The 13,098-nt window shown below is 34.8% G+C and overlaps 1 long non-coding RNA gene across 1 annotated transcript; it reads left to right on the top strand.

Annotated features, from left to right (window-relative positions):
* Window positions 1-2,429: 2,429 nt before the first annotated feature.
* On the top strand, window positions 2,430-4,903 carry LOC104244480 (uncharacterized). The gene is made up of 2 exons (XR_715506.2): window positions 2,430-2,522; window positions 3,703-4,903. It is a non-coding gene; the product is annotated as an uncharacterized lncRNA (long non-coding RNA).
* The last annotated feature ends 8,195 nt before the right edge of the window (window positions 4,904-13,098 follow it).

Raw genomic sequence — 13,098 nt, 5'->3', positions numbered from 1 at the left:
AGGGATATCTACGGGCCACTATGGTGGACACAAAGGAGATTGGTGGTGGAATGCAGTTGTCCAAGGTAAAGTGGAAGCAAAGAAGGCGGCTTACCTAAGGTTAGTAGGGAGCACTGACGAGGAGGAGAAGAGAGAGAACAGTCAAAGGTATAAGGTAGCTAGGAAGGAGGCGAAGATGGCAGTGACGGAGGCTAAGACGACAGCTTTTGCTCGTCTGTATGAGGAACTAAGGAACAAAGGTGGGGAGAAGAAGTTATTCCGACTCGCTAAGGCGAGAGAGAGGACAACTCGGGATCTGGACCAAGTGAGGTGCATAAAAGATGATGACGGCAAAGTTTTGATGGGAGATGACCAGATTAAGAGGAGGTGGCAGACCTACTTTCATAAACTTCTAAGTGAAGAAGGGGATCAGGATATTATACTTGGGGAATCGAGGAATGCCGACAGTCACCATGAAGTAAGTAATTGTAGGGACATTGAGATCGATGAAGTCATGGAGGCAATGCGTAAGATGAGAAGGGGCAGAGCTACCGGGCCAGACGAAATTCCGGTTGAACTGTGGAGGTGTGTGGGTAGAGCAGGCTTGGAATGGCTTACTGCATTGTTTAGTGTTATATTCAAGACTAATAGAATGCCTGAAGAGTGGAGGTGGAGTACAATGGTCCCGTTGTATAAGAACAAAGGTGATGTCCAGAGCTGTAACAACTATAGGGGCATCAAATTACTAAGTCATACCATGAAAGTTTGGGAGAGAGTGGTAGAAATGAGAGTGCGAAGGACGGTGTCTATTTCAGACAACCAGTTCGGGTTCATGCCGGGACGATCTACCACAGAAGCTATCCACCTTATTAGGAGGATGGTGGAACAGTACAGAGATAAGAAGAAGGATCTCCACATGGTGTTTATTGATCTGGAGAAAGCGTACGATAAGGTTCCTAGGAAGGTCTTATGGAGCTGCTTAGAGGATAAAGGGGTCCCGAGTAACTATATTAGGGTGATTAAAGACATGTATGATGGAGCTAAGACTCGGGTTAGGACAGTAGGAGGCGACTCTGAACACTTTCCAGTTATTACGGGGTTGCACCAAGGGTCTGCGCTCAGCCCATTCCTATTTGCCCTGGTGATGGATGCACTGACTCATCATATTCAAGGGGAGGTTCCATGGTGCATGCTATTTGCTGATGACATTATTCTAATTGACGAGACAAGAGGCGGCGTCAACGAGAGGCTAGAGATTTGGAGACATGCTCTTGAGTCTAAAGGTTTCAAGTTGAGTAGGACGAAGACGGAATACCTCGAGTGCAAATTTGGAGTTGAGCCGACGGAAGCGGGAGTTGAAGTGAGGCTTGACTCTCAAGTCATTCCCAAGAGAGGTAGTTTCAAGTACCTTGGATCGGTTATTCAGGGGATCGGGGAGATTGACGAGGATGTCACACACCGTATAGGGGTGGGGTGGATGAAGTGGAGGTTAGCGTCGGGAGTCTTGTGTGACAAGAAAGTGCCACCGTTACTAAAAGGTAAGTTTTATAGAGCAGTGGTTAGGCCTGCCATGTTGTATGGAACTGAATGTTGGCCGGTAAAGAACTCACACATCCAGAAGATGAAAGTAGCAGAGATGAGGATGTTGAGGTGGATGTGCGGGCATACAAGGATGGATAAGATTAGGAATGAAGATATTCGAGAGAAGGTGGGTGTGGCCCCCATGGAGGACAAGATGCGGGAAGTAAGACTCAGATGGTTCGGGCACATTCAGAGGAGGAGCACTGATGCACCGGTGAGGAGGTGTGAGCGACTGGCTGTAGTGGGCACGCGGAGAGGTAGAGGAAGACCTAAGAAGTATTGGGGAGAGGTGATCAGACAGGACATGACGTGACTTAGGATTACTGAGGACATGGCCCTTGATAGGGAATTATGGAGGTTGAGCATTAAGGTTGTAGGTTAGGGGAGAGTATGAATATTTCTACAGCACAATAGAGGGAGACTATCTAGTTAGGAGTTAGACTAGGAATGTCATTGGTCGTCTATTGATGCAGGGCTTTACCTTCTAGTTGTACTATACCAGCCATCTATTTCGTATTTCGTATTTCGTATTCTGTATTTCATATTTCATATCTCTTATATATTGTTGTTATTTTTATTACGCATTTTTATGGTACTAATATATCATCTCCTATTGCTTTTTTGAGTCGAGGGTCTCCTGGAAACAGTCTCTCTACCCTTCGGGGTAGGGGTAAGGTCTGCGTACATATTACCCTTCCCAGACCCCACTTGTGGGATTATACTGGGTCGTTGTTGTTGTGTAATAGCAGGCACGTCTCCATCAACATGTGTGCTTCCCTGAAATTAACAATTTATCTGAGGGTATTGTTGTCATTTAACGTATTTCTAGTGCTGACACTTATGTTGGTGGGACAACACGTGTAGTCTCATTTTCTATCAGTGGAACAGTTTTTAGGTTTTGCTCTCTAGGACTTCTGCTCTTCGTTCTTAACTTTTTTTTACGGTGCTTTTTCTTATCTCAGGTGAGGATTATGTTACTGCTGTTTTCAGTTATTTTATTTCATAATTATCTTGCAATTCATTTGGATTTTGCAGTTTGATCGTTGTTTTCTGCTGGGTTTCCTTGTTCTCATCTTGTGTTTTTCCGTTTCATTTGACTCTGTAAGCGTTTGAGAAAATTCTTCAACAAATTAGGCCTTCGATTAGACTTTTATTATTATCTTTCTGTTAATTTGTTGCTTCCCTTAGGAAGGAGGGGCTGGTAATTTGAGTTTAGGCACATCATGGGCAGCGACGATTCGATATTCCACCAATTGGTTTTCATATGTGTTGGATTTTTGCTATTAAGAATTCATTCTCATGGTTCTTCGGTGAACTCTTTTGCCCAGGAAGAATCTGGAGTGGTTAAGCTTTTTCGGATCTTGTGAGTTTTTTCAAACTAAAAATGTGTAAACAATTCAAAATAGAAAGGAGCTTATTGTATTTGACAATAGTAATTTTGTAAAGCCTTTCAAAGTATAGATGTATCAAAATTAGTACTTAAATTACTTTACGCAGATTTTATTATTGGATAACACATTTAAGCTACATGTTGAGTTCTTAGTCGATTGGCATGATGAAAATAAATTGGAATTCATCTGATCCATAAATCTAAATTTGAGACAACAAGATAAAGTTGGCACCATATTAATCAATGTATAGTTTCTTGGGATCAACCCCTTAAGCTAAATTTAGTAGAAGTTAGCCCAAGAGAAGATTGTAAAACGAGCAGACCTACTAAAATTAAGGTTAAGCTTATCAAATTTTATCCCATAAGAGTCTCCAGACAGATCTATGTTTACCTAATGATGCTTTTAATATATGTTAGAATAGATCAATATGTGTTGTTGCTGCTTCATTTCAAAGTAAATCTTTCAGGCATTACTTTCAAATTAGGTATCCACAGTTATTTTAGGCATAAAGTGAACTGAAACTATACCTCTGTACTTCCTCATTTAAAAAGATTACATCTGTGTTTACCTGTACTTTATTTTTACATGAATGACATTTTACATGTCTACCAGCATTTTGCTTATTACAATCTTTTTTGGGGGGTTGATAATTGTGATGTTACCAGCTAATCTTTGAATTTGTTATACTGTATTCAGCTATCTTTGTATTGTCAATGGAAACTTTTTTCTTTCTGAACTATTTGAAATGCAGCTATCTTGCGGTAATTAGCTTGTCAAGAAATGTCTTCCAAACAAAGAAATAAACATCCATATTCAGAAAAGAGAAATGATGAAATGAAACTCAGGCGGCGTGATAGTTATGGGAAGATATCAGTTGATAAAAAAGAGGCAATGTTATTACAATGACGCACGAATGAATTGGAGCGACAAAAATGCAATTCTTCCACAAAATCTGTTGTTAATTTGCTGGCTGAAAGAATGAAGTCCCATGATGCACGTTGTCATTCATATATTTTATGCAACAAATAGGTAATATGATGTTCTCGTGTCATTCAGATGCATGTTCCGTGATCAGTGGGTGGCCATAGTGAGAGGTAATAGACAAGATTTTAGCTTCTTGAGAAAATTATAAGAAATTGCGGTAATTTTCACATATCTTGATGCTGGAATTTTTTAATCAATACATAGATGTTCCTTTTTTAAAATGTATAGTCAATGCATTGTGGTCTCTTAATTGGGAGAAAGTTTCATGCTGGGCTACTTTAGTCTCTGTTGGTTTGCCTTGGACGAGTAAAGAGCCAATATGCGATGCAAATAACAAAGCCACATCATACAAAAGGATATGTTAGAGACAAACTGGCAGAAGGATATGTAAACAGGGGGTGGCAGTCAAGTACAGGGAAATATACAATACAAAAGGGATATGAATGGCTAAAAGGGTCCCTAGGCAATTGTCAACGGGGACGATGGGTATGGAGCAGAACATGCCAAAACACAGCTTCATTTGCTGGTTGACTATGCAGAAGAAGCTACTCACAAAGGATAGGCTGGGGCGCAGAGGGATGAATACTGATGGCCTATGTAGAGGGATGAATACTGATGGCCTATGTGTGCTGTGTGGGGATAAACAGGAAACTATAGAGCATCTATTCTATGAGTGCCAGTTCTCCAACGGATGCATTGGTATAATATTGGAATGGCTAAAAATCAAGGGGTAGCTATTATGGAGAAGAGTGGCAAGGAAGATGGCTGGAAAATTGAGCGGATAGTTTGCATATGCAGCATTAGCAGCAACCAACTACTATGTATGGAAAGGTAGGAATGAAGCCGTATGGAAGAGTTCAGTGCCTAAACCACATAAAGTGTGTGAGCAAATTAAAGAAGAATGCAAGATTCTTATGGTAGAAGTATTAAACAAGAGAACAAAAGGAAATGATGGAAGTTGGATAGAAGGAATATATAGATAGATAGAAAGGAATTGTACGGTCTTCATTATATAGTTAGAAGCATAGTTAGCTGCTTTATAGTTTTCTCATTGTATTCCTATTGATGTACTTGTTTGGAGATGAATAAAAAATTTCATTCCACCAAAAAAAAAAAACATACCATACCCTCGGGGAAAGTTTCATGTTGGACCCGGGCGAAGCCCGGGCAACTCCTACTAGTGTGTATTAGACTCTTGAATATTTTTATTTTTATTTTCAAATTCCCTAGGATCAAATTTTCATTACTATGATTTTCTGAATTTTGAAAAGTCAGTTCTTGAATTACCAAATATTCCTTTTTTTGCCTTTTACCAGCCAAATCCATTCAAGAGATTAATTAGAATTCAAGATAAAAAATTGTAAGTTAATATTGTAAATAATTTTGGGATTTAACAGTTTAGGGAGAGAAATATCTTTTTAGACGGTAGCCTTGCCTAAAAATTTCTGACCACACGTGTTTTCAAATTCTGACCAGAAAACTTTTCTTATCGGATCAAAAATAATAGGGTAAAATTCAAAAATAGTCAGATTTATAAGTGGTAATTGAAAAAAATAGCCATAATTTTAAAAGTAATTAAAATTTAACCACTTCTTATGTAAAGATAAATCTGAACGAAAACACTGTTCAAAATCAGGAAAATATTTCAGCATAATATACTAGAGTTCCAACATAATATAATGGTTCAGCACAATATGCTGGAAGTCCATACACAAGTGATCCAATTTCCAGTATATTATGTTGGAATTTTCCATGTGTTGGAGTTCCAACATAATATGCTGGAAGTTCATACACAAGTGCACCAGTCTCCAGTATATCATGCTGGAACTTTTCGTGTTGCAACAAAATAGTGGCTATTTTTTAATAACTTTACAAATGCTGACTATTTTTCAATTATCAGTCCAAAAACTGCTCGTGCTATTTCTATTTATGTCATTGTCCCTAGGTCCAAAGGGGCCTAAAGCCCTACGTCATGTTAAGAAACCAAAGTCCTCTTGCAAATTTTATATACTTAAATATTTTGAATTTCACTACAATTAGAAAATTGACAAAAAAGAAAAACCTAACCATAAGGATTTCCTATCTTCCTAAACACGCGATATCCTGCGAAAACGACATTGACAAAACCTATTCTGTCTCATTCTTTCAAATTAAATGATATATACAATATCTTCTCATAACTTTAAATTAATAGTTTAGACTCTACTATTCTGTACTTAATAAATAAAATTAATTTATAATCAAAGTTTAAATATATAACGTGCGTTTTCACATATCATATATGTTGCGACCTCACCATTAAATAAAATCAGATTTATAAGTAAAAGAACAAAGAAAACCAACATCTACAAATCAACAACAACCCCCGGTGTAATCTCACTAGTGGAGTCTGGGGAAGGTACTGTGTACGCAGACCTTACCTCTACCCCGAGGGGCAGAGAGATTATTTCCGGAAGACCCTCGGCCGAAGAAGACAAAAAGAAACAATATATTAGTATCATCATAAAACCATAAAAAAAATAACAGCATTATAAGAAATAACCAGTAGATAAAGCCCGACACCATTAATCGAAACCAAGAAATTTCCTTCTTTTTTTTCGCGTGCTTCTTGTTAGTCATGAATAGGGTGTTTTTTCCATTTTCATTTATTTTTAGGACGTCAAAAAATAAAAAATTAGGGAAATAAAAAAGAAAAGTCTGAAATTACTAGAGGGACGGCAAGAACATGAGACAATTGCTGGCTTTGCACTTGCACCACGTGCCTATAAGATGGGACTCCTGAAAACCTCTTAAAGTCCAACCAACAATTAAAAAAATATAACACCGTTTATTTTCACTATTTAATGAATGGGCAAATGAAATTCTCGTCAACTCTTCATTACATCCAAGCAACATCTTTATTCACACTTCTATTCCATCTACCTAAAATGACTATTTTAACCTTTAAACATTAGAGGGACCGAGTTAGAGGGGCGCAAGGGGTTCATCCGAACCTATTTCATCGAATGTATTGTATATATAAAGTTTAATTTTTTAATGTTTATGTAATAGATGTACTTGGTGAAAATTCTACCTCCTAAAACCTTCCGTATATCAAAATTTATTATATGAATTTATTGCAATTTCCTTCCTTTACACCTTTCATGAACGCCAAATATCCAACGATGAAAAAGATCTTATGTAAGTTTATCTTAGTCGAAGCAAATAAATAAAATTTTGTCAAGAATAAGAAAATCGTAAAGGCAAATATCAGTCTAAAAACCTAATTTTGCATTTGCAAGTATTTGTTCTCAAACCCTTTTCAAGTTTTCTCATCAAAGTTAAATGGACACTCTTTGATTTTTATGATTCTCTTTTCACGGATTTCACCATTTTGAACAAATGTAATTACATATAATTCAAAAAACCGCATCAAATCGAAAAGTCAATCCAAATCGATTAAAAAATTCGATTAAGTTTGGTTTGATTTGGTTTGATATTGATTAAAAAAAACTCGAACCAAACCGACATATAAATATATAATTTTTATATATACTTTTAAGACTTTATATAGAATTTTCTTTAAAAGATATCTAGAAATATTTGGGATCCTCTCAGGGAATGTAATTCTAATCTATGAAGTGCAACTATTTTTATTTGCTTTAAATAATGAGTTGTACCATCACTTTCTTATCAAGTATTACTGAAATGCATCAATCTCTTTTTTCTTCCATATTCATATGTCAATATCTATTAAACTCTTATATCTTTTTTGAAGTTGAAATGGTATTTCAATAATTTTAAAATTAAATAGAATATATCATTATTTAGGTTTCAAATTGATTTTTATGTTTAATTATTAAATTTGGTTAACCTTGAAAGCGTACATCAACCAAAAATTATTATTAGACGACTAAGAAAATAACTATCATGTGTTACTAAAAAAAATATTCCACGAGAATTTTTTAATGGATCATATATTTGCCGGTTTTTTCAAAATTTTACTAAATATATATTCACCTAGAACAACACTTTATCTATACATTTAACCAAGTAAGATTAAAATAATTTTCATGTAACAAAAAAACCCGAAAATTCCGGAAAAAAACCGATAAAATCGAATCAATCCAAACCAAAATAGTTGGTTTGGTTTGATTTTGATAAAAAACGAACTAACCCGGTTCATATACACCGCTATACACTAGACTTTACTTAAACTATTTAAGACATCATAAAGGAAAACTAACGAGGGTATGTATGTCATTTTACACTAGACAATGTTAGTTTTTTCTGGTTCTTATCTGCACCACAGATTCTTTAGCACATATTAATAGAGACTAGTCATCACTTCTACAAAAAGTAAATAAGCTCAAAATCCAATCCACCTGCCTAATTTTACTTTGTCCATTTCCTATATTTCTTTCTTCTTCTTCTTCTTTCTATTTTTATAGTCATGAGAATTCATTGCCTTGCTTTTCCATTTCTGCTAATTATTGTGATGCTTTTTCATATTCAATTTTCAAGCTGTAGAAAAATCCAAGAAATCATCCCAACAAGCACAGAACAAAGATTCAACACAAAGTTAGATTCAAGATTTTCATGGCATATTTCTGCACCAGCTCCTACAACATCAAGAAAAGAAGATATTGATCAAAGCTATAGAGTTTCACATCGAACTGTCCCCGGAGGACCAAACCCTCTACACAATTAATTTTTATTATAGCAGTGTTTTATAGTCAACTTGTCTGCATCTCGACTAGCTCATATATCCGGTAAGTCCGTCCACAAATATTTTTTTGTCCAGTTTATTGATCGCTTGGTCACACCCGGTACGGCTCTACATAATCAATGTTACCTTTTTCATTCATAATCATATGTCTCAAATTCCAAAGGTTTTGTAGCTAGTAGCTTGATATACGTTTGTTGTTTTAGCTTTTCTTTTTAGCTTTATATTGTACATGGAAATCACAGATGTATACTAGGAAATTTTTACAATATAAGTAATACATTAGTGTTGTTCTTTGTCCTGTTCTTTAAGGTTTTGATATATGCATACGAAATGTACGAGATTTTTATTTTCTTCTTTTTTCATGGTTGAGTATTCCTACTTCCTAGGCCGTTAGCGGTTATTGTTGTGTACATACTATTTCTTTTTTTATAGTACCGGGCCTTATTCGCTGGTTTTTGTTACTGTTTATCTATTTTCTGGCTCTAATGAAATTACTACTAATTTTATGGTTCTGTTGTCTTCTTGAGCCGAGGGTCTTCCGAAAATAGTCTCTTTACTCTCTCGAGAGGGGTAAGGTTTGCGCACGCTCTACCCAGGAGCGTAGGCGGGAATTTTTCTAAGGGGTGTCGAAATTTATAGATGAATAAGAATAATAACTTTAATTATCATACTTCTAGACAAGAAATAACCTTAATCTTGGCTCTGTTGATTGTTAAGTTAGAAAAGGCCATAAGTTCAATTCTACTTCGTCACAATTTTTAACCACAAAGGCTCTCTCAAATATTTGCCGGAAAAAAAATGAGTTAGTTGAGGCATGAACCTCTAACCTTTTAGAGCAAAATCAAACACATAACCAATATACCAAGAGACAATTTATGTCAAATGGTGTCATTTTTTTTTCTAAAAAATCCATTTCCTCGTAGTTTAATACATATATTTACTAAAATTTTCGGACGAAGCGGTATCACATAGTGTGCATCGTCCTTGACTCTACCGTCCTCAGACCCCACTTATAAAAACTCACGGGGTAATTGTTGTTGTCGTTGTTCTCATGGTTGAGTAAGCTCTGCCGGAGTTGCTGGTTTCCGACAGGTGAAGTTGATCCAGTTATATCGAGTAGTTGAAAAGCTACATCATTGTTCGATAAATTCAATATTTTAATGATGTGCAAACAAATAGTAGAAAATAATAATATAAGGACAGAAGATAAGGAGGAAGTCAGAATAAATGACAAAAAAAAAACAGTTTTTGAATAGAGCTACCAACCAATCATATTGAGCTCAGCCACCGACTTAAAAAATGTTTTTAATTTATTTAACGAAAAGAATATAGAGTAGTATATTTATACAATTCGAAAATTGCAGCTGATGTAAAAGAAGTCAACTCATGGACTATTAAGCAGCTAGAGAAATAGTACTACTAATTAATTGTTATTTAGTCTCCATTCAAAGCATTAGCATAGTGATTAAATATTGTTAAGCATTACACGCCATAATGGTTGGCACCAGCTATCTCTTCTCACACGTAAACACTAGAGAGATAAATTTATTTCTTTTTTGGTCTTTGATTTATAATCACATAAATTATGTATACCTCATTTTACACCATAAATTCAGAGGTCTACTTTTTTTTTTCTCTCTTAAATTTCGTATTCAGTCAAATCAATTCATATAAATTAAGACGGAGGGAATCTATAATACTCCCAACAAAAAGAAGAAGAGAAACTCTAACTAGTGCATGTACCCTTGTTCTAGTCGTCGATGAGGAGAGTCAAAATCATGAAAGAAACAACAAAATATAGGTGTATTGATGGTAGTTGAAGTGTACCGCAAGTCGGCCAGTATACCATGTTATATATAATTCTATATATTTGTCGCACAGTCAGGGGTGGATTGGGAATTTAAACTCTATGGGCTTAAGTTTTAAGGTTTTTAGAATTGAATCTATTTTTTAAAAAATGTTGTGAGTTCGGATCTACTATTTTATATTTTTAATGAATTTTTGTACATAAAATTTTACTCCAGATCAAAAGTTATGGGTTTGAACTCATAACTAGTACACTATATTCGTCCCTGCTCACGGTTGAATAGTTCCTTTTGAAATATTTGAAGGTGACCACAATGGCATATGATCGACTTGTCCAATATCTACGCTGGTAGAAGGTACATACACTATATGATGAAATAATTAAGTTACGCGCAAGTTGATCAGGTCGCTTTAAAAAAGAAAAAAGAACAGAACTTTACTGGTGGATGTACACTAGTTGTTAATTTCCTATGTATAATTCATCGGGCCGGAGTAGTCAAACAATCTTTTTGGATGTATTTGGAATGTGACTTCAATGATAATGACAATTAATTGTGATGTGAAGTGATTAGTAGTTTAATATGAATTGTCAAGCAACACTTTAGTGGAAAGAGATGAGAATTTACTCGGCCATGAGAGACACACAAAGCATACAATATTAGGGGCAAAGCCACACCTTGGTTAGGGCTTAATTGACCATCGTTTGTTAGAAAATTATGTTGCATATATAGGTTAAATATTAGGTTTTAGAGGTACATAACGTATAATGAACACTCTTTATCGGAATTTTTTTTACTTATATCAAATTTGAATGCCCTTAATAAAATTTCTGGCTTTGTCGCTGAGTATTATTGCATGGAATTTGTAAAGAGACTTCTTCAACCCTTTGAAATTATGTTGCTCAAGAATCAAGAGTCAAGACTCTTCAAAAATGTCGTCAGATACGTGTTGGATCCTCTAAAAATATGCATTTTTAGAGAATTCGATCAACACAAGCGGGATAATATTTTTAGAGAATTCGAGCAATATAACTTAAAAATCAGAAGTCAGCTACATAATTTCAGTGTGAACATCTTGCGATCTTGCTACAAAGAATTTATGTATGTATAATATATCTTCTCCTTTGTTCCAAGTACAGTTTGGTAAAAGAAGATTAGGTAGAATATCAAATTATACTATCTGATTTAATTTTGCTTTCACACAAGATCTACAAGCAAGAAACTGAAGTTCCAATTCCATATAATTAAGCTCATTATTGACTTTATATAAAATGCCTTTTTTTTTCAAAAATACACCTAACACGTAATCAACTAAAAGTCTTGTTTGCAGTGCAACTTGTTTGGTGATTGGATCAGAATGAAGCATCTTAGTTGTATTTCATGAATTCAAGATTGAAATGTGATGTAATAAGCTAAATAGGAACCTCTTAGTAAATACAACATATTGTACAAATAGCCGGTCAAATTTAATATTTACTTTTTCTAGTCGATATACATAAATTATATGCTATATATGACCATAATAATTTAAAGAAAAAAAGTATATACAGTTCATAAAAAACAACACATATTAAGTAAAAATTGGGCGGATTGGACTATGACCCAAATTTTAGCTTATCTTAATTTAAGTAATATTTGGACGGGTCATTTGACTAGTCCAATTATTGTCTCGTCCATTTTGACCCGTCCAAAATCGGTCCTACCTTCCCATTCAACACTCCTAATACAGAGCTTAAGGGTTCAAGTAAATGGAAAATGAAACTGGAGATTAGATCTTGACAGGTATTTCTGCGTGAAAGCCACCTACTGAACACCATTTTCGTTCAATATCCAAATCATTTCTAGGCACGTGGATAATCTTCTTTTAACATGAAAAAATGTTAATTAAGCTCATTGATGAATTAAAAAAAGGAAATGATGAACGTCTTCAAAATGACAGAGAGATGCATATCAGTGCTGCAAATAGAACAAGGATATATATGGAGAAATTTTCATAAAGCACTATCTTTTAGTAGTAATTAGTCATCTATAGATATCATTTGCTATATTATGGATTATAGATACCTTTTATGTGGTTATAAGATGTATTTGATGTATTTAAGCTATTGTATTCATGAATACAGTAGCAAAAATAGGCGTGAATCAGGGAAATCCAACTAATCAGTTATTGTACTCGAGTGTATTCGACTGTATTCACAGAGTGAAACATGGAATTACAGCTAGACAGATTATTGTATTCGACTGTATTCACGGTGTGAAATAGGGGATTACACTGTTTTTAAAACGGAAAGTGAATCAATTAACATAATAGACTCCTAATATAACTCAACAAACTCAATTATAACACACAAAATTTGTATTTCAGTTATAAAAAAAGATTCGCAACCAAAAAATACTCCAAAAACATAGCAATCTTCAGAGAAATTATATAATACATCTGAATACATAAATTATATTAATTAAAAAAAAAACTTATGAATACATTCATGGCATATAGCGAGACAGTGAATAGGATGAAATACATAGAATACAACGGGATACATTGAAATACAATGAAAGAAATACATAGAATACAACGGGATACATGGAATACAGCAAGATACATTGAATTACAATGGGGGGAAAAGACAATGAAACAATGAAAATCATG

Source organism: Nicotiana sylvestris, chromosome 8 (genome assembly GCF_000393655.2).
Source record: "Nicotiana sylvestris chromosome 8, ASM39365v2, whole genome shotgun sequence".
Classification (NCBI taxonomy): domain Eukaryota; kingdom Viridiplantae; phylum Streptophyta; class Magnoliopsida; order Solanales; family Solanaceae; genus Nicotiana; species Nicotiana sylvestris.
The sequence above is the reverse complement of the archived record's forward strand: the minus strand, read 5'-3'. Positions and strand labels throughout refer to the sequence as shown.